We start from the raw sequence: 17,664 nt of genomic DNA, 5'->3' as shown, positions 1-17,664 counted from the left end.
ATTTATTTATTTATTTATTTATTTATTTATTTAAAGATTTTATTTATTTATTCGACAGAGATAGAGACAGCCAGCAAGAGAGGGAACACAAGCAGGGGGAGTGGGAGAGGAAGAAGCAGGCTCATACTGGAAGAGCCTGATGTGGGGCTCGATCCCCTAATGCCGGGATCACGCCCTGAGCCGAAGGCAGACGCTTAACTGCTGTGCCACCCAGGCGCCCCGGTATCACATTTCTAGAAAGCTACGGAAATAAAGTCAACATTCGCTGAAACATAATCAATAGTAAACATCACTATTAATACTGTGAATACCTGCTATGGCCCTCTCAACACTGCCTCTCGATTCTGTCTATCCCAGCAATTTCAAATTATCCCTATAGCTTGTTAACATTTTATTTTATAAATATTCTCAATTAAATACAAATTTCTTTCAGATCAATAAATATTTATTGTGCATCTCCTTGGTATAAGATGCTATCCTAGGGAATAGGTATGTTCAGCCTATGAGACTCAAAACTACTGATTTAGTTAGGAGCGTGTTTGACTTCGAGTAACTTTTTATCCCCTTTTCTCTGCTGATTCCAACTTTATGATGTTGATATTTTGTTTGTGATGCATTTTTTGCATTAATCCTGATTTTTAAAATAATCGCATTATAATATTAATCTGGATTATTGATTTTTTTATATCCTCTTACATTTTGTGCCTAAAACAAAGGCCTCACTTGCTTTACTCTAGTCTTGCCCCTGTCTATTCCCATTACTGTAACAATCCTTGTTCGACCCATTTACATTGATTAGTTTTTGAATCTATCCCTTGAATTACTTTTAAATTTTCTGAGCTTCAGATGAGGGAAGAGATTTCAGAAACAAAAAACGAATAAATTGGAGTTGACATTTTCAACTATTGGGAATTACAGTAGAAGGACCCAGCCTTTAAGGTGGTACGTACTGACACGCCACGAGTCGTAGATACGTAACTACGTAGCTACGAAATTACGTGGGATAGGGGGCTGGGAACTAAGAGCGTGGCTTCTGTCCTGGTTTCATGCTTTAGAGTCCGTGAGCCACTGAGCGTGTCGTAACTCGTCTGTTGGCATGTTTCCTCAGCGCCTAAAATGAAGGTAATACAAACCGCTTTGCCTATTCCCCAGAGCGGCTAGAAAGATCGAACGAGATCTGGCGCGTGAAAGGCTTTTTAAGCTGTAAAAGTACGAAGGAGAGTTGCGAACTGTGAAGTGCTTATTGAGGAGGCCGGCTGGGGACAGTGTGAAAGGGAATAACTGAAGAACCAGAGTCACAGAATGTTGGCCGTGAGCCAGGCCAGGCCCCTCCTCCTGCCGGTGAGGAAAGTGAGGGCCGGGGAGCTTGGCGGCTCAGCCACCTCAGACGGATGGACAGTGCAGGGGTGGAGCGGGACGCGCGTCTCCGAGAGCGCGCCACGTTCCAGACCCTTCCTCTTAATTATGATTTCAAAGCCTCAGATTCAGGACAGGTCTTTCTAGAGAAGGAGAGGCAAATTCATGTCCTTAGAGGAAAATACGAGGTGCACAGGGAGAGAGGGACGAGATGGGAACTTGAGAAGGATCGGTTTGTGAGGTGTGGATCGTTTTTGACTGGGACGAGCAAGACGGGCATTTCCAGGCTCCTATCGTGAGGTGTGGCCACACAGGCGAACCACAATGAGTTAAGTTACCAGGTTTTTCAGTTCTGGTTGGTTTTGCTTGTGGTACACAGACACGAGCTTAACAAAGAGGCAAAGGTGAAAACAGGAAACTCATGAGGTAAGAGTTTGCAAATAAACTGTCTTTGAAAAAACATTTCCATTAAAATGATATGGCTCTTATATAATAGTAATCTACCTTAGAACCTCAAGGGAAAGCACCTGGAAAAAAATTTTTTTTGGTAATAAAATTTCTCCTCATGAAATCCAAAATTTTGCTAAGCTCCGCCCAATTCTTCATCAACCTCATCCTTAGCTTTTACCTTGTACAGCATGTGCTCTAATGACATACCAAGCGAGACAGTTTTTATTGTCATTAGTCTCAAATGGAAAAAAAATTACGAAAGGTAAGAGTACAAGGATCTAAATTTGGTTTAATTATGGTGACTCACGGCACACAAATAACTGGCTCAAAAATTAGATACATGGCTTCCTAACTCTATTGCGAGCAGTGGTTTTTAGGGGAACAAAATTATCTGCATCGTCTCAAAGTCATTCCTAAAATCTCACTGTTTCTTGAAAGTATTTATAACATGCTGAAAAGCAGGTAAACTGTTTTTTGGTTAGTGTAAACACTTAGCTTGTTTCTGCTGGACTCCACCCAAAAGATGAATTCTAGTGACCTGTTTGAAATAATTATGCCAAGCCTCCAGCAAAATTACTACATCACATTAGCAATGTCAGATTTCCTAAAGCCTGGCTACTCCTTGTGAAAATATTAGGAATCCTACATGGATTGTTTAGTCACAGATAGTAGCCACTACTCTTCATTCCTGGAAAGGGTGGGTCCTCCCCATTTGAAGGGAAGTGTTAGTTAGGATCTATACTCATGTGCCAAATGGCTCATATTCTCTCCAAAATTTAAAAGAGATGTATGCTTCTTTTGCAGTCTTAAGATAGGTATTTTTTTTTAAGGTGGTAATATGCCACGAAACACACAGGAGACTATTTTAGTAGGATCTGCTTTCTAGGCAGGTGGGTTCACATGGTAGCCATGGTCCAAAATAGCATATGGATAGAGGACCCCCAGTGTAACGGATGGCTTTCTACTCTTCCTGAGAACTTGGGAATCTGATGCAAGAAAATTGTCACTCTGTGGAAGAAATATTTAAGCCACAATACAATGTCATTGATGGTAGTAATCTTTAGATGCCAGAATGAGAAGGAAAGGAAGATCAAACTAGGTGCAATTGGGAGATAGTCTCCTAAGATTCTGTTTTTTGCCTGGTTATCCAGCCAATGCTGGGCTTAAATTTTGTTTAAAAAGATTGTTTAGCTTCTCCGTTCTTATGAAATAGAAAGTATAAAGTGTTATCCCTTAAGAAAAATATGTAATCACGTCTCCTATGACCTCCACCTTGTCCTCTCCACCTCTCCCTTCCCCATTTCCTACACATAACACTCAAACCTCACACACCTGTTGCTTATCTAAAGGGCAAATTGGCTCATTAAGGGAAAACGACCCTGGCTAGGTAGACAAAGCTGGATTCTAAAGGGAGGTTCTAAACGTTAGAGCAGTGGTTCTCAAGCTTTAGCATGTGTAAGAATGATCTGGAGAGATTGTTGAGCACCTGTTGAACTCTACCTCCAGAGAGTCAATCAGAGGTCTGGGTGAGGTCAATGAATTTGCATTTTTAACAAGTTTCCTGATGATGTCGATGCTTCTCGTGAGTAAACTACACTTTAAGTAGTAGGCGGTTGGAAAGTCACCCCCATGACCAGGGGACTTTCACATAGCCTATACGGATTTGGCCCTTTCCACCTTGTCATTTTCCCTTGCCATCATTCCATGATTTACTCCTCCAATCTTTTAGAGGGAATCAGTTCTGACATAGAGGATCAAGTATCCAGTAAGGGAGTGCGGTGTTGCTGCTGAGGATGGAAATCAAAAGGAGGAAAAATGTCAGTAGGCCAGACTGAGTTTGATCAGGTATTTAGTGTAAAAGAGTTAAAAGAAAGTTTATTTAATTATTATGGTTTCTAATGTTTAATGTCATATAATGCAGATTCCTCTTACAAACTAAGAAATATATTGGCTCCTCTTTGCTCATTTATCTTATTATCTTGTAAATTTCACTACTCAGGGTTTTTCATTATATCCATTTTCTAAACAAGATTTAATTATAGTGGCAATCTCTATTTTAACCCCAAATTTATCTGAGTGATTTTAGATCTATATGAATGACTGTTTTTCTATTATTGTTAAATATTTTGTTTATTTCTGACTGTAATCAGAGAATGTGATATGAACAATTTCCATGCATTGGAATTTTTTGTAAAATTGCCATGTTTTTTCAAAATGATGTGTTTTCTCTAGTGTATAAATTAGCTTTTAACTATATTATTCAAAATTTTAAAATCCTTATCACTTACGACCTCTTAATCCTATATAGTGTTTATAGTTGTTAAATCCTATTTTATCTCCTGCTGGTTTTGCTACCTCTCCCTTTTTCTTTTTCCCTTCTTGGTTTTTCTTTACACATCCTGTAATGTTTAAGCATTGTATTTATTTTAAGGATATTTTATAGAAATGGCATTTACTTAGATTTGGTATTCTGATCCAATCTGAAAGCCTTTCATTTTTATTTTTAATTTTTATTTTTTTAAATGATTGTATTTATTCATATGAGAGAGAGAGCAAGCAAGAAAGAGAGCACAAGCAGGGGGCGGGGCAAATTCAGGAGAATGTCAATTGACACCTTAACAATATTGAATCATCTGATCCACATTCTATATCTGTCTGTACACATCATTAAATGTTTTTAAATTCAAGTACCAAACTTTTCTGATTTCAGATTATTTTTCTTCAAGACCGTTCACCTTAATTTCATAGATACAATTTTGTTTCAAATTAGAAATGTTCTAAAATTGCCCTTTTTTTTTTAGTTTTTTTTTTTTTTTTTTTTTTTTTTTTAGTAAGTCTACTTAGAAGAAAGGCATTTTGGGGCACCTGGGTGGCTCAGTCGGTTAAGTGTCTGACTCTTGATTTCGGCTCAGGTCATGATCTCAAGGTTGTGGGATCGAGCCCTGTGACAGGCTCTGCACTCAGCACGGAGTCTGCTTGTCCTTCTCCCTCTGCTCCTCCCACTGCTCACATTCTCTCTCTTTCAAATAAATAAATAAAATCTTAAAAAAAGAAGAAAGGCATTTCAACTTTATTCAACTTTATTCTCTTCTTTAATAAAGCTAGTGGTTTTTCTCTGTTTTCTCATTCACTCTGGTGGCTTTCTGCTGGTTATAGCCACATGCTCAGGGAGAGGAAGGGCGAGGTTCCTCCTTGGTGTTGGGTTCTTGTTTGTTGTGTTCATCTGCTCCAGAAGGAGGCCTTTTTTGTTTTTTTTTTGCTGCCTGGCCCTTATACCCTTCCGTCTCAAACAAAAATATCTATGACTGGAATAACATGGTATCTGGTGCTTGCCTTGCTCTAATTCAGTATATGTGGGGGAGAGTGGGTGGAGGTGTAGACAAAACAAAATTGACAGAGTTGATAGGGGTTCAAGCTGAGTGCTGGATCCCTGGGAGTTCATTACACTTTTCTCTCTACTTTTGCATGTTCAAAATTTTCCATAGTTTAAAGCTTAAAAAGAATTATCTTGTATTAGAAACAACAAAAAGAGTTAGGTCTCTGTTTTCCTCTTATTAGCGGGCTTGTTTTATGTTCATGTTCTAAACGTGTGTGCACATAGAGGGGACTTTCCTTCTGCCCAGGCTGTATCACCACCTCCCAGACATCAGGATTTTGATTATTGTCCTGATGCTCTTCCCAAAGCATGAGTGAAAGAAGTGAATTTTCATCCTACTTGATCTCCGAGAGCATTTGATATCACTGACTACCCACTTTCTCCTTTCTTTCCTGTTATGTTACAAAACACCGGTTTCTCTGTCAGCCTCTCTTGACTCCGTTTTCGCTGGTTGTAGTTCCTGTCTTAGACCCTGGTCGCCTTCTTTTTCTTTACACACCTTTCATTGTTGGTCTTCCTAACTCCATTGTTTCAACTATCATTTTATTTATTCCCTTGATATTTTACCTTATTCTGGCCATTTGACATAGAATTTACTTTATTAGATTTGCAGAGTATTAATTTGTTCATTTATTTTCCAAACATTTTAAATGCTTCTACCGTGTACCAGACACTAGGTTGAACACAGAAGATAAAGAGCTGAAAAAAAAGGATCAATTTCTTAAAAGAGTCACAATGATGTGCTAAAGGTTCCCCAGTTTATTTCAAAGCTCTGATCACCTTTCTAAGACCAGATAGATGAAATCGCCGACTGGGTGGTTTGTTAGCTTCAAAACAAGCAAAATAAATAAATAAATAAATAAATAAATAAATACATATATATACATATATATATATATCTATCTCACTTTGCCCCTCTGCCATTCCGACTCGTTTTTTCCCACCACTTCTGTTGGTGGCCTCAGCATGCCAGCACTGACTTATCTTCCTTCTTTTCTCCACCTTCCCGGTCTTAATGCCTACTCATTTCCAACAGTTACCCTATGCTTTCGTTAATAGCTATGTCCTGAACATACCCCAGCCTCCTCCCAGCCATCTAATATCAAAAGGCTTTTCACTCTTAAGAAATGCTTCTTGACATTTATTCTGGTGAAAGTTAGAATGCACACTGTAATACGTTAACTTTTATTTGGCAACTTTTATTCTTCCCTTACATGAATTTTCATAATGACTCTTCTATCTCTGGCTATCTGAGGAAGATGTGTTATCATTTCATTTGATATGTGGAGACATCAAGTGACTTGCTCAAGATTACACTACTGGTGAGGGTCAAAGCCAGAAAAATAATTGGCCTGTTCCCCAAGTATACACCTTTTTCGTTGCTTGATGATCGTGAGGTCAGTTTGCTTCAGCTTCTTTTAGCAGCATTTCCCTAAGGATGTTTCTTGAGATGTTAATTGGTGCTATTAAAAAGAAAAAGAATTCTATACAGATATGAATAGGATATCTGAAGATGATAGGAAGTTTAAGTATTTTTTTATTTGAATCTTTAATATGCTAATGTGTGCTGTGAATATATAAGGCACAATATATGTTATATGGCATTTTCCAAAGGTTTTTGACCAGAGAACTATTGCTTCACACCTTCTCTCAGGACTTGTTTTCTCCAGAACCAATCTGGGGAAAGGTCATGCTGGAGGGAGGGAACTCTAGACCACAGCTCCAGTTCTTATTCTCTTAATTTCACTTGCCAGGAGAAATCTTCACTTGAACATTCCCCTGGTTGACTCTTCAACCACAGGTTAGTTATGGAATGAATCACACATCATCTTCAGTCCTTGCTGACATCTTTTCTTAAGCTTAGCCCAGCTGATGGCTCGAGGAGGCCCTCGCCTTCTGGCAGAAAACCAGCTGAGTTTGTGTACACATGCCTGGAAAATTATATTATTAAGTGATAAGAGCTTCTACTTTTTGAGCACTTGCTCAGTGTAAGGCACTGGTGCAAATACTTTTATAGGAACTATCTCTTCTAATCTTCACACTCACCCTGGGGAGAAGGTGGTAAGGGGATCTCTGTTCTACAAATGGGAATCCAAAGGCTCAGTAGTACCCTCATGTCCCTGAACACGCAGGTAGCAGTGACGAGCTTCCATGTCCTACTCAAGTCTGTCTGACTAGAGCCTATGCTTTTAGCTCATACTCGTATATTCTGACTCATTACCAAAATATTTAAGGATAGGTGAATCTGATTCAATGAATAGAAGAATATAACAGTAGAGACTAGTGTCTGTGTCTACTTGATGGTATTTATGGCTGCATTCCCAGCTCCTAGCACAGTGTCTAGCATGTAGAAGAGGCTTAAGAAATCTTTGTTGAGCAGAGATTGAACTGAATAACAGTGAAGAGCCTTCGAAAGGAAGTATAGAAACAATGGAGCAAACTTGAAGAAAACCATCAATTAAACAACATAGTCTCTTCACTGCAAGCATGTGAAGAAAAATCCCATCAGTCCTTGGAATTTCTGGAATGATTTTGGGAGCTCTTTGTTTTACCAAGTCGTAATTTCCCTGTTGGCTTATGGAGTTCGAGAACTAGTCGCCGCGGCTGGGCTGTCATCATCCCTACTCTTTGTTGTTGCGCTCTTAGTACACATTGCAGCTGCAGCAGGTATGAATCAGGCGAACTTACACAATCTTGAGCGTCCTGAAGGAGAATTGCCTGTTAGTCATTTATCAACTGGCCTGCCCAACCAGTAGATTTCATCTCAGATATCTGAGCACGTGACAAGTCAGCAATATAGGCAGAGGTTTTATAAAGAGAGGAATAGAAATAAGATATAAAAATCATTTTTAGGTAACTTATTCAATTATAAGAGAGACAAATTATTAATGTTATGATACCATCTTCACAGGGAAGTGCATAGGTGTAATTAGATGAGTTTCTTGCACCAAAATAAGATAATGATAATGAAATGTATGGACTGTGGGTGATGACTAAAGAAGGAAATAATAATTATCTACGAGTATGAACAGTGCAAATAGCCAAGGAGGGACAGAACTGAGGGGCCCAAGAACTAAGTTATCAGGAAAACCAAAAAGTGGTAAGAGGGAACAAGGGAACATTTAGTTAAAGGACTTAAAACTATTCATTTTTGGTTTAATAGTGAGCCTAGCTGAATGACTGTGATTGAACAAAATGGGTTTTGAAGATTACCTCAGGTTGAAGGTGTAACACAGCCTCCTTCTGTCCTTTCAAGGAATTTTGGACTTCTTATAACTGATGATATTCTAAGAGCTTGCTCCTGGCACCATTCCCATCCATGTGCCCATTAGCGTAAGTGTGCACAGTGATCCTGTTCATCGTGAGAACATTCTGTAATCTGTTTCGCTTTGACTTCTTGACTTTATTTTACCCGGACTCTTTCTGAACAAGATTTGAGGAGGTATGATACACACGTAGGTTAATGAAACCAAGCAACTCTTCATCCTGTTCACAGCTCCTAGCATAGTGAGCGCTTAAAAAAAGTACATGTTCAAGGAATAAATAGAGGATCTAAATAACTAAAAGAAAATCTGGTTAAAACAGCCATGACTATATTTTGTTTCCAAAATCATTCTTTTTGTGAGATTAACCGTTCCTTGGAAGGTCTGCAGGTTCTACCCCACATAACTTTTTATAATCTAACATCAAGTGGAATTACTAAATTTAAGGAGCTTACATATCCACTGGGACTGGACTATGAATTGCCACATACCAATGAAATGACATAGAAAACACCATGAGAACTTCCACCTAGCAATCTTGCTCTCTAGAAAAGTACACCAGATCAATCACAAAATGCCTTAACTTCTTTCCTAAAATAATTACATATAAAAAATAATTAAAATCTACTAGAACATTCTCTTAAGAATGTAGCCTCTGTAGTTGATTTACAGATTTTAGAGGAGGAATAAGCATTAAAGAACATCAGATCCTCTGAGTTTCAAATCTGCCATGCTTCCTATCAATGCAGATTCCTGGGCCCCTCTTTAGACCTACTAGATCAGAATACTCAGGAGGCTCAGCCTGGAAATTTAAAAACTGAGAAAGATTTTCGAAACCACCGTACTGTCCCTTGTTATCTAAAGAACCTTAGGTCTGGAGGGACTAGCTGATGAGACCCAGGTGGCGGAGCTGAGTTCCAGCAGAGGAATGACAGAGCCTTTGTCTGCCTCCCACTCACAGCTCCACCCTCCCTTCACATTTTCCCTTGCTGCTTGCTTTTTGACTTTCAGCATACATTCCCTAGTTGTTTGATCCTCCTCCTTAGCATACAGATGGCCTCCTCATGCATACTCAAGTTCCACTGTGGTAAGTTGGACAGAGATCAGGTAGAAGTAGGTTTGTACCTTGGCACCCTCTGCATGACCCTGGCCAAGTTACTTCCCTCCCTTAACCTGCCATTTCCACATCTGTAGAGTGTGAACAGTAATGACAACCTCACTGTGTTACTGTGTACTAAGGACTGAATGTTTGCGTACCCCCCGCACCATATGTTTAAATCCTAACCCCCATAGAATGGTATTTGACGATGGGGCCTTTGGGCGGTAGTTAGGTTTAGATTAGGTTACGAGAGCAGACACCTCCCATGATGGGACTGGTGTCTTTATAAAGGGAGGAAGAGAATAGAGCTCTTTCTCTTTCCATGTGAGGACATGGCAAGAAGGCAGTCATCTACAAGCCAGAAAAAAGACTGTGACCGAGAACCCAACCATGCTGACACTCCAATCTCAGACTTCCAGCTTCCTTCACCATGAGAAATTAATGTCTTTTGTTTAGGCCACCAGTCTATGATGTTTTTGTTGTAGCAGCCGTGCTGACTAACATGCCATGAAAATCACATGAGGTAACAAGAGATAGTGCCTGCCACATATTAGATGCTCAGTAATTATTATATCCTCCCTTATGAGTAATTTTTTAAAAGGGTGAGTACCTGATGTCTCAATTTCCTGTGCAAATACCTACCACCCAGTCTGTGAGATGACAGATCAGGGCTAAGATGGGTACTAGGGGATGGAGGTCCAGCATATCTGCGTAGCAGGGTTTCCATGGACAATCTGGTTAAAAGGTGCAACTTCTGGGCAATTTGTCTTGATGATGCAAAGCGAGATGATTGCTTTTGCTTAGATTCTGTGTTCTTTGGGTGGCTTGAGGGAGACTGAGGCAGACTAAAGTGTCCCCTTTGCCCCTAATCACTCCTCAGTATGACCACTGACGGCAGCAGGACTCCTACCAAAGTTCTGTCACTAAGTTCTCTACCTGCCTTGCCTTGATCCCACTAACACCAATAAGTGCACTCCATGACAGGTAAACTTTGGTGTGGAGACAGTTGTGATACAGTTTGTTTGTTTGTTTGTTTCATTCATTCATTCATTCATTCATTCATTCATTCATTCAACAAGCAACCGCGGAACACCTCTGTTGAAGGAACTGTCTTTCCAGGAACTCGGAAGTGTAATCTGTTAGTCACTTCTGGATTCTAGAACCCCTGCTCCGGCTCCATTCCATTAACTTAGACATTACCCCGTGTTTCACTTACACTTTAAGTCGTGTACTGTAAAGCCATTCCATTCTTATCGATGCCTCAGTGTTGGTCCTGACTCCAGCCATCAGTCTACTATGTTAAGAGTGGAAGTGGCATTCTAAGACCCAATGCCACAGTCATTAATGAGGGTAAGCCTTTTAGTCACCACCTCCTCTCCTCATGAAGTAATCATTACCTTAGAATAAGAAGAGGTTTCTTCTTTATTTTTAATTCAACCCCCTCTCCTCCCCCCAGTGTATCTCAACATCAGTTCATTTAAACATATTTACTGGGTGCCACGCACATTAGGGAAGACAGACAAGTGTCTCCACCTTCCTGGACCTTGCTGTCTAAGTGAATAGTGATAAATCATTTGGGGATCCAGTGGGAAGAAGGGCTTAGATTTCTCGTCAGCATGGAATGACAACGGCTATCAGTCAGTCATTAGTGATGGAGTGTAACCCCGGGTTAGACATGAACCATCAGCTTAGATTGTTCTAGAGACACTTTTCCATTGTACAAGAGAAACACCATTTCTGCTCATGGGAACAGGGCCACTTTCCTGTGCAAAGGCCTGGGGTGGGGGTGGGGTACGGGGTGGAATGGATCTAGGTTTAGCTGGCTTTGAACTCCTCAGGCCCCTTCCCCAGTGTTTTGAGAACGCCCTGAGAGTGTGGGCTTCCAGCGTCCTCTCCCAGGCCCCGGCGCTAGATGCCAGGTTGCCACCCCCGCCTTGGCGGTGTGATGTCTCTGGAGGCCGCTAGAGGGAGATGAATGCCCGAGACAGCTGCTGCCGTGAGGGGCTGCTATGGTGACCTGGGCTGCCTTCCCCATCTGGCCTAGTAGCTGCTCTGGGTGGATTTAGAACGTCCTGGAAAACAAAGCGTGAAAACAGTGAAATCAGAGAAAATGCTGGACTCCAGTTAAATCGAATTTGAATTTCAGATAAACAGCAAATATTAGATCATTCATCGTTATCTTAAATCGAAATGTAACTGGGTGCCCTGTACTCTTCTTTGCTAAATCTGGCAACCCTAATTAAAGAACAAAGGGACTCCGGGTAGACAAAGTCCTTCTAAGGGTTGGGGGAAAAGGAATTTTTCCTACCTACCTGTTACTTGAATCTGGAACAAAGTTTTGTATCCTTCAGACTGGAAAAGGTTGGTCTTTTCACAGATGCAGAGGAGCAGTGATGTGGCCTGTGGCCTCAGCTAGGAGAGGCCTGAGGTGTGGCGCTCTACTCCAAACACCTCCTCCATTATCTTCTCCAAGACTAAATATGCCACTGAAGTCCTTTCCACATTCAGGAATTTCTCCTAAAGAGGTGAGTATTTCTTTGAGAAAATGTCTTATAGCTCCGGCTGCGGTAACAAAATGTCACAGAGTGGTGGGTTTAAACAGAAGTCATTTATTTCTCACAGTTCAGGAGGCCAGAAGTCCAAGATCAGGTCATCAGAATGGTTGGGTTCTTGGTGAGGACCTTCTCCCTGATTTGCAGAAGGCCACCTTCTTGCTGTGCCCTCACGTGGCAGAGGGAACGTGCTCTGTTCTCTACATGCCCTTGTTAAGGGTGCCAGTCACATAATTCGGGTTGCATTCTTATGATCTCATCTAAACCTAATTAACCTTCCAAAGGCCTCACCTCCAAATACTGTCATCACAGTGGGGTTAGGGCTTCATCATATGGATTTTGGGAGGACACAAACATTTAGTTCATTGCAGAGGAGAAGAGCAGAAGTGCTGTCAATGAAAACTTCCTGAAAGATTGCTTAGCTACTTGTTAGAAATTAGTACCAGACCAGAAAAAGAAATGAAACAAAAGCTTGGGTTGAGAGGCAGTAGGCAAGGAAGGGACCAAGGCATCAAGACAAATATGAGGATCCCAGAAGAGGGGGATTGAGTTGCAGTTGCTACATTTCTAGTTAACAATTTTGTTCAGGGCTGGAGCCCTTTATAGAGGACGCATTTGGAATCTGAAGAATTGGCTCATATCCAGTTAAAAAATGACTTCTGGCACCTGGAACGTATGACCATGATTGCTATTCATGGCAATAATCGTATTCTCGGACTGAATAAACGCAGCCAATGCAAGAGCATTTTTATTTCTTCTGATAGTTGGAACAGAGTTCTAATGTCCTTTGCGTCCTAACAAAACTGAAGGTAATCACAAGGGGCTATGCTCACCATTAAGCCACATGTTTCTCTAAGCTTTTTGTCTTGCTTGCTTCTCCCAGAGTTGACAAAGGTACGTGGAATACTGAGAAGGTTCTTAGTACAAATATCTTAAAAGACTCACAAAAGGAAGCATTCTTCTTTTGGTTCCTTTTTCTCCAAGGTCGATATCAAGCAAAGAGTTCTTAATTACTAGGAGAGGCTGCCTTAGTGACCTTGAGGACACAGCACTCTCCTGCAGGCCTGGTTTAAAAAAAAAAATTTTTTTTTTTAAGCTGATAACATTAATATCAAATTAAATCAGCAGGGGGCACAATTTCTTCACAATGCGTTAGGCTTCGTTTTTTTGATTAGAAAGAAAAACACCAAAACTGTTTCCTTGTACTGTTTTGAATCAGTGTTACCCAATATATCTGATCATCCAAACATCGAAATGTCATGCACATATTCATTTCCCACAGAAAAAGCCAACCTAAGCCATCCAAAAGGGGTTGACAAATGAACTGACAGTGCCCAGCTTATTGTGTCATTTCTGCATTAGTAATTCTCTATTTTTAAAAATAAGCATAGGGTAGGCATGATCAGGAGTGTAAAAGCAAGCACCACAGCTGAACCCGTTGTCTTTTATTTAAAGTTTCTCCTAGAAACTCCCATCCTGATGGTGACCCCCATTTTCTGGGCAACTAGAAAATGAGTAGGAAGATTTCATCTATTGATTTCATCCAGAACTGTAGCAGTTACTTTCAGGGGCTGTGTTTTGCAGATGTTTTACACATCTTGAAACAGTTTGCACATTCCTAATACCTCAAAATCAGGTTTGTGATATTCTCTTTTTGATTTGCTAGAAGGGAATGCGATCAGTGCTCTTGTCTTGTAGTGTCCCCGTCAGTTTGACATGGAATGATCTGGCAGTGCCCAAGTGTCATCTCCTGCATTTGTCCTGGCTCCGAATCGGTGCTATCTTGGATTTCATTGCTTTATTTCTCTTGGCAGCCATTTTATTATCTTCAAAAAGAGAAACAGATTATAACTATTATACAGGAATATTGGAAAGATTCTGGAAATCTTTTCATTAAATAGATACCAAGAGTTCTTCAACATTATTCCTATTCAATGCAGTATTAACAACAGCCAGAACTTACTCTGTTTTAGACTTTATTCCTTTACATTTATCAACTCATTAAAATCTTCTTCAGAGAGGTTAAGAAATGTGCTCCAATTCACTCATGGAGTAAGAGGCGAGGCAGAGATACAAAGACATATAATCTGGTTCTAAAAACTACATACAAGATGTGGGATTTTAAAAACTTAATTTTTGGAATAGGGAACGATTTACAGATTGTAAAATGAGGAATGGTATGGAGTGAGAAGTTCTGCTTCTGCTCTACCCACCCTGTTCTCCCATCTCTTCCCTCCCCTAGAAGTACAGCTACACCTTCAGTACCTTATGCAATTATAAACAAAAATAAACTGACCCTCCCCTTTATGACACCACAGGCATCGCGTTGTGTTCACTCTCCTGAACTTCGCCTTTCTACCGAACCATCTGTCCTGGATACCTTCCCCGAGCACAACGGACAAGGTAGCCTCATTCTTTTCCAGCCTTATTGTTTTCCATTGCAAGATGTTTGATAGTTTATGTCACCAACCATCCATTTGTGGAAATGGGTTGCTTCTCTTCTTATGCTGTTACTGTCGGTGGCTCAGTATAACAGTTGTACACGCAGTTTTGTAGCTGTGCAGGGACTCCTGTGGGATAACCTTCCAGAAGTATGAGAGTGGGGTTGAAGTGTGGAAACATTCGTACTGTTGCATAGTTACCACCACATGGCCCTTCTAGGGACTGTGCCATTTGCGTTCTACCAGAAATGCTTCTTTCTTTACAGCCTTACTAACACAGGATATTGCTGACCTTTTGGATGTTTGCCAATATGATGAGTGAGAATGGCATTTCAACATTTTTAATTACCATTTTAAAAATTATGAGTAAGGTCAAGCATCTAAGGTTTGAGGTTTCCTTTATACTTTTTATGTGATCTGTCTGTCCATGTTCTTGCCCACTTATCTTTTGGCTTGGTGATCTTTCTCATCTCAAGTTTCTAATGTTTGAAAAATAAGCCATTTTTACATGCTAGGAGTTGCAAATATTTTTCTTGGTTTGCATTTGCGTTTTATTGTGCTAGTCTCTTTCTGGAGACCATGAATGCATTTTTTATTTTTATGAGTTTAAACTAAGATATATATAGGCCTCGAATGTTGTAGGTTGTTAAGTATTCAAGGTTTTAATTTTACTCAATAAAAGTATGTGGGGAACTTACTACTGTGCTTCCCAACTTGTGCTAAGTGTTTGGAACAAAGCTGCTCCCCTGGCTAAGTTCCTAATCTATTCTGTGCAGAGAGGCAAGGGGACAGCCCAGGGGTGTACTGTGATTAGTCTGGTGTAGTCCAGACCAATCATGCTGATCTAGTGCCTTTCTTTCAAAACTGGGTATCTGGCCTCCCTTAAGCTCAGGGTGCTATGACCCTGTTAGGACCAATAATGCACAAAAGGAAAGGCGGGCAGGTTTTGAGGAAGCTTTGTTTTCCTAAGAAAACTAGGCAGATAGTTGCTTCCTGCCTTCGCTGCTTTGTCCTGCCTTGAATGCAGATGTGATGCCTAGAACTGTAGTAGCCATCTTTTGGCCAAACAGACTGAAGAATTTTTGCACTAACATGTGCTGACTTAACATAGCAGTTGCCTATGTCCAGTGGAGGAAAATAAACGTTTTCTTTTTCTTAAGCTACTGTTGGTCAGGCTTTCCTTGAAACAGTCGATCACTAAGGGGCAGTGTGGCCGCTTAAAACACTGTTATGTTGGCTTGCCACACTTCTGTTGATTCAGCCAATAAGGAGACCATAAGCCCAAATGGATTTTGACATCTATTAAACAGATAGCGTAAACTAGAGCCACATGGTGCCAGCTACCTGCATCCCTCATCCCACAGGACTACACCAGACCAAAAAGGCCAGATGATGGGCAACACAAGCAGAGGGACACTCTGTTGCCGAGGAGCCAAATGTAGACTCCAGCCAAGCAGTTTAGCATCTGCAGTTCTTTTCAAAGGACGGGGACAGGTGGGAAGTCCCATGTCATAAGAATCAGGGAAACAGATGAGAAACTGCCTTGTGGCCACCTTCCACAACATAGGGCAATGGGTAGGAAAGAGCTTTGTGACAGCTTCTCACCAAACCGCCCCTCCTGCTGAGCTCCTGCGAGGAGGACAGGGCAACCACCATGACAAGTCAGACTGCAGCTGGGCCTTGCCTCGGTGGCCCCCATGTGGAGACCTGTAAGTGTGTCAGGGAGTCATGCTGGAGCTGGTTTCCTAGAAATTGCAGATAAAAGCCTTTCTAATTGAAAAAGTTCTCCTTTCAAGGTAGCATGGGGGAAAGGGCTTAAAGTTGTTGAAGGACACAGGTTATTCAGAGGAATGATATATTCTGCTTATAGTTTTATCTTTTGCTGAACTATTTCCCAGTATCTCCTAAGAGTGACTACAAGGACATTTCCCTGCATACAAAGGTAGTGTTGTCATTCATTCTCAGGCATTTGCAAGGACACGTTGTAAGGTTTTGTGTGTGTGTGTGTGTGTAAATGTGCGTGTAAGGTAAACATTAGCAACACACCTCACAGACCTCTGGCACACTGCATTAACAGGCTTTCTGCAGTTGCCCTTTGTAAGTGATGTATATAATTACACATTTAAATTCATCCCCAGCCACACAAACTGGCTTGTCTCATTCTTATTTCTTAGAAATAAAATGCAGATTTTGAAATGTGAAACTCCAACCCCAACAAGCCTTAAAAGAAACATTTTTACAGATATTGCTTTTTCATGCCTGAAAGGAAAGCTCAAATAACTGCGGAAGCAGAGCAAGGGGAAGGCTGCATCTTCATGTGTCACCCCAAACTGCATCAGGTGGGGGATGTGGTTCATGTAGTCATGTCCTATCTCCTTCGTGTCCTGTAGAATTTATGACATCTGTATATGACTCATCCTAGCTTTCTACAGGGATGAAAGGAGATGGGTACATCAGTTGTGGAATGGAATACATGATGTTTGAGCTGGTAGGGACCTAAGATCCCATCCTCAACCCCCTATTTTACTGGTGAAGGTACCTTACCGAAACAGCCTGTCCCTAGTGGCTCAGGACAAAAGCTCACACAGGTCCCTGGGCCCCCCTCCCTCCCAGCCCCACTCTGTCCCGCGCTGCCAAGTGTCTCATGAGCATACGAGTAGGAATGCCACCCTGCATGACCCAGCTCTGCAACCAAGCCCTTTGTAACTTTGTAGCAATTTTCTTCACTGTCCTCAAAAGGGGATATATAGGAACATATTCTTAAGGTCTGATTTGCAACCTTTTAAAAGTGATCCTGCTTAGGAAGTTATTCACTGGAATTCTGGAATTTGCTGGGAAGACTTTACTAACTTTCTGAAGTTCCCAAAGAAAGGACTGACTCAAGAACTGCAGGTTGGGGGAGGCAGGTAGGGTGAGAGCAGGGGCTGGAAGCAGGAGGATTTAGTGAAAGCCCACACGTCCAGTGGTGAGCTCCCTCTTCAACCCCAGGCTGAACTTTCCCCCTTAACACTGGAGGCTTACCCTCTCCTGGTAGGTAAGTGGAGGACTCTTCTCTGGAGAAATGGATTGGGGCAGAACAGATGTACAGACACCAGTATTTGAGGGTCACTTGACAAAATGGCCATCT

At 41.1% G+C, this 17,664-nt stretch overlaps 1 long non-coding RNA gene across 1 annotated transcript; it reads left to right on the top strand.

Moving 5' to 3' along the window:
- The first annotated feature begins 981 nt into the window (after positions 1-981).
- Positions 982-14,626, top strand: LOC103657418. The gene is made up of 3 exons (XR_566838.2): positions 982-1,122; positions 11,922-12,069; positions 14,415-14,626. It is a non-coding gene; the product is annotated as an uncharacterized LOC103657418 (long non-coding RNA).
- The last annotated feature ends 3,038 nt before the right edge of the window (positions 14,627-17,664 follow it).

This window comes from Ursus maritimus, unplaced genomic scaffold (assembly GCF_017311325.1).
Source record: "Ursus maritimus isolate PB19 unplaced genomic scaffold, ASM1731132v1 scaffold_29, whole genome shotgun sequence".
Taxonomy (NCBI): Eukaryota; Metazoa; Chordata; class Mammalia; order Carnivora; family Ursidae; genus Ursus; species Ursus maritimus.
Note: the sequence above shows the minus strand (reverse complement) of the source record. Positions and strands in the feature narration are given on the sequence as shown.